Source organism: Salmo trutta, chromosome 13, assembly GCF_901001165.1.
Source record: "Salmo trutta chromosome 13, fSalTru1.1, whole genome shotgun sequence".
Classification (NCBI taxonomy): Eukaryota; Metazoa; Chordata; class Actinopteri; order Salmoniformes; family Salmonidae; genus Salmo; species Salmo trutta.
In genome coordinates, this window is record NC_042969.1 from 91379011 (window position 1) to 91384010 (window position 5000).

The following is a 5000-nucleotide window of genomic DNA, read 5'->3' on the forward strand; positions in this document are numbered from 1 at the left end:
GAGGGCCCCCAAGGTGCTGTTTTTTATTGTTCTGAGGTATCGTTTGGAGTAACCTCTCTGTCTAAGTGCATGAAATAGTGTTTGGATTGCTTTTTCCAGATCCTGTTTGCAGGAGGATATCCTATAAAACCGTATAATTTGTGATTTAACGATGCCTCTGAATGTATGTTTGGGGTGGTAACTGTGTTTGTGGAGTAGTGCATGTGTATCTGTTGGTTTGAAATAAACTTTAGTGCGTATTGTTTTTTGAGACTGATTTATGTGATTAAAGAAGACTGTAGTATCCAAGAAGTGTACTTCACATGGATCTATTATGTATTTAACCTTAATGGACGGGTGATGACTGTTGAGGATGCTAATGAATTCAGTGAATAGTTGGATATCATGAGGCCAGGCTCCTATAATGTCGTCTAGAAATCTGTAGTAGAATGTAGGTTGATGTGGGCACCTTGCCAATGCCTCTCTCTCCCATTCAGCCATGTAGATGTTTGCATATGCCGGGGCAAATTTCTTACCCATAGCTGTTCCCTCCACCTGTAAATAGTGCCTATCATTGAATATAAAGTCATTGTGTGTGTGAGGCTGATTTCTAATAATTGTAGTATTTCATTATCTGGTCTATTCCTGTCCGGGTGTGCATGGAAAAGGTTTCTAACCGTCTGTACTCCTGTTGCTGTATTTATGTTAGTGTATAAGCTATCAATATCTATAGTGAATATATATGTTTGGGAGGGAACAACTATGGGTTTGATCTTCTCGAGAAAGTGATAAGTGTCTCTGAGGTAGCTGGGGTGTCTGGTGGAGAGAGGGTTGATATGATGGTCAATGTATTGAGCTATGTTGTATGATTCACTACTACAGTCTGATACGATTGGCCTACCGGGAGGAACTTCATAGGGAATTGTCCAGGTTTCTGGCTCTTTATGAATCTTGCAAAGCAGATAAAACAGTCTGGGTCGTGGAGTGTCTGGTCCAAATAGAAAATCTCTTTGTTTTTTCGTGATGTGCCGTTTATCATAAAGTGTTTGTATGATTCTGCGCAATTTAGTCTGAGTCTGTGGTTGTAGGCTGTTTCCTATTGGTACATAGTACTTGGTATTGGATAACTGTCTATTTGCCTCGTATATGTATTGGTGTTTATCTAGGATCACTGTTTTCGATCCCTTGTCTGCCGGTTTCAATATGATGTGAGGGTTGTTTATAAGTTCTTTTATGGCTTGTCTCTCTGTGCGGGTGATGTTGTCCTGTCTATCTGCCTGGGTGTGATAGTTGTGAAGGGTGTCTTGGTCGGTTCTAATTAGGTTCTTTACCCTCCTATCTATCTGGGACAGTCTAGGTTCCCAGGTTGAGGGAAGGGTGAATGGTAAATGGTTGTCATTGGTCTGGTAGTCAAAGTAGTCTAGAAGTTTAAGTCGTCTGTGATATTTATGTGTGTCCCTATGAAGTTCTTCCCAGTCAAATTTACTTGGGCGGGGAATGAAAGACAACCCCCTCTCCAAGAGTTGGGTCTGTGCTGCTGTGGGTTGAAATGACTTGGACAAATTCATGATATTTGATAAGGAGGGGCCAACTACCCCCTCCGTTGGGTAATCTAACAAAGCGACTGGGGAAGAAAGGGAGGGGGAGAGTACAGGGGGTTGGGATGAAAAGAAGAGTGTGGTGTGGCTAGGTTGGTCCAAATTGTGGGTAGAGCCTATTCTAAATTTAGCTGCTCACACCAATTCTTAAAAATGAGGTCTGCTGTGGTTGTTGTCCAGTGTATCCGGTCTGATGTTGTGTGAAATTCATCATGGGGTATCTCCAAGAGAAATGGGCCATGTGTGGTGATGTAACCATTAATGACTTTGAGGTTTCGTTTTTGATCTGGTGAAAGGAGGTGTGAGTGATTAATAATGGGGATGTAAATGATTGCATTAGGGAAAGTGAGTCTTGCTTCCTTGTGCATTGATGCAATCTGTTTGATTGAGGTTTTGTAGGGGTCATTATCCATGTTGTTTATGCCCACCGAGAGAACCACTACGCTGGTGTCTACGTGAATTTCAGTTTTCTCCAGGACCCTTGTGAAATGATAAAAAGTTGCTCCGGGGTAACTGTCCACTTGTATGTTTGGGTTGTGAAATGGAGGGATTCTATTAACATTCGAGTCTCCCAAGACTAGTATCGGTTTGTATCCTTTAAAATTCCAATCCGCCACCTTGCCTTTTGGTCTGGCTTTATGGTATGATGGTTTCTGGAGGGTTGCTGGGGTTGGGGGTTGATGCTGGGGTTGTGGCTGAGGCTGGGGTTGAAATTCAAACTGGGGTGGGTATGTTGAGGCGCCAGTTATACAGGGGTCTCGGACTGGCAGTGACATGATGTCTTTTTGGAGGGGCTCAGATTGGTTGTTTTTGGGTTGTTGCTCATTGCTTTGTCCTTTAATCATCATTTGCCCCTGGAACTGCCCAGTCCTAGTCTCACCCCCTGATCTGGCGCCTCCTGTTGGTGAAAGCGATAGTGGTGAAATCCTTTCCAAGGTTTTGACTGAGACATTACTATGTTTATACACCTTGGTGGTAGGGGTGTTAACTAGGGGATTGGGTAGTGTTGCTATAGCACTGAGGGTTTCTGGCTGGCTGCAGGCCCTATGGTGGAACTCAACTGGGGCCTGGATTAGATTAGAGGTGTTAGTGGTTGTCAATTCCAGGTTGGTGTCTATGGTGGGCGATGGGGGACCAATGATGCTTGGGATACTGTGCTCCTGGGTGGTCCATGGGTTGTTTACTCTCTGTGGGTCATGAGGGGAAGTGGAGGTAGGGGTTCTTATAATCTCCTTTCCTTTTGCCTTGGGAGAAAGGGGGGGAGTGGGTGCCATGTTGTTCTTAGAATGAGGTGGGGAGTTGTTTAGGGCAATATTGCTGACATCTATCTGTGTCTGCGAAGGTGCAACTGGGGAAGAGGGTGTTGAGGTACGGATCCCTATCTCAGTGGAAGATTGTGTCTGGGGAAGAGGAGGATGCTGATTATTTAGCTTCTGGTTTACAGAGCACTGTGCTGGGGCAGGGCGTAGCCCCAGTGGGGATGATCGTTTTTGAGAGGCCTGAGGCTTACCTGGAGGAGAGAGCTTGGGTAAAGGAGGGAAGTCCTCCAACGTTGGTGAGAAAGGAACTGGTGCTGAGGTGGTGGGCAGAGAATTCAACTGTGGTGGGGCCTGTATTTGAGCTGAGGCTGTATGCCAGGGGTTCTGTTGTTGTTCCAGTGGCCCGGGAGCCAATGTGGTTATTTGCTGGGGGGAGGCTGAGGGGAAGGGGAGCTCTGTAGTGGGGTAAGAAAGGGTAGTCCTAGGGAGTTGTCTGTAGTGAGTTTCTAAGGAACTATTCAAAATTGTTTCCACTGTAGTGATGGTAGTGTGTGTCAGTTTATGTGTGTATCTCTTATGAGCCCAGCCCACAGCTATGTGCAATGCCAGAGTGTTGAATGTATTGGGTGGTTGTGTGAGTGATTCGATAATTGTCTGGTAGTGTATTTGTAATATGTTCATGTTAGGGTTAGGGTTAGGGGTTAGGGTTAGGGTTTAGGGTTAGGGGTTAGGGTTAGGGTTAGGGTTAGGGGTTAGGGTTAGGGTTAGGGGTTAGGGTTAGGGTTAGGGTTAGGGTTAGGGGTTAGGGTTAGGGTTAGGGTTAGGGTTAGGGTTTAGGGTTTAGGGTTTAGGGTTAGGGTTAGGGTTTAGGGGTTAGGGGTTAGGGGTTAGGGGTTAGGGTTAGGGTTAGGGGTTAGGGTTAGGGTTAGGGGTTAGGGTTAGATTGTTGTTTGGCGGAGCAAACAAAGAGACATACACGCACGCAGGAAGGCAGGAGAGAGAAGCTATGAACGGCAGACTAAGCCGTGATTGTGGGCTTTGTTCCAAGCGGAATATCGTGCGGATAGACCGACATTTCAAGTCTGTCCATGCACTTAAGCCTGCTACTATAGAATGGAAGCGTGCTATGCAATCTAGCCGGCGTTCAACTGAGAGACAGCAGCCCGAATCATGGCAGCCTAACAACGGTGTTGCACCGCGGCTGGAGCCCTGGGAGAACCCTGGATATTTGCAGTGTGTTGAAAGTGAGTTGTCCGTGGAGCTGCAGCTGGTAGACGAGGGTGAGCAGTCCGCGGTGGTGGATCAGCAGCTGCGGGACGAGAGTGAGCAGGCGGCGGCGACTGCGCCGGTGCAGTCAACCAGTCAGATCGGTGGTGAACCATGCTCGGAACCGAGGGAGCAAGGCTGCGTCATGGTGACTTCCACGGAGAGCGAGAGTGATGAAGGCGGCGGTGTGTCGTCCAGAATTGAAGGTTGGAGGAATGTAATTTTGACTGAATATGAACACTTTGCTATGGGTAAAAACCCTTCAGTTAAACGGATTGACAATAGTCGCACCAGTCTAGCCCGAGTACGACAATTCCTCCGCTATATGTCAGAGGGCAAGGCCGATGAAGGACTGTGTTCTCTGGATAACTACAGACGTGTGTCTGAGTGGTATGGTCAATGTGAAGACCGTTGTTTGGCACCATCCACGTTAAAAATGTATCGAGCCGATGTTCGAAGTTTCCTGAATTATCTTATTCAGTTCCGGCCAAAAGGTCTGCAGGCTAAAGCCAGTGGAATTCGAAAGGTGTTACTCTGCTTGGCAAAGATGGACAGGGATTCGCGGCAGAGCCAGGCAACACACAGGGCAAAATTCCGCAACCGCTGCAGGGACGAGGTGCTCAGCGCTGCAGAGTTAAGCCGGTTTGTTGAGCTAAGTAATCAAGCTATTCCTTCGGTGCTCAGTAGGCTGGAGGACCGAGCCACCTGCGCTGACAGACGTAGGTTTGCGGCTCTCATGTCCAGCCGGTTGGCCATCTTTAATGGCACTCGACGATCCCCAGTCACCATCTTCAGTGAGAGGGAATTTAATGAAGTAACCCCGGAAAGTGGGGGTTATCAGATGTGCATTTCAAGCCACAAAACGAACTATAGCTTCGGTGAGTGCAGAGTTGTTCTA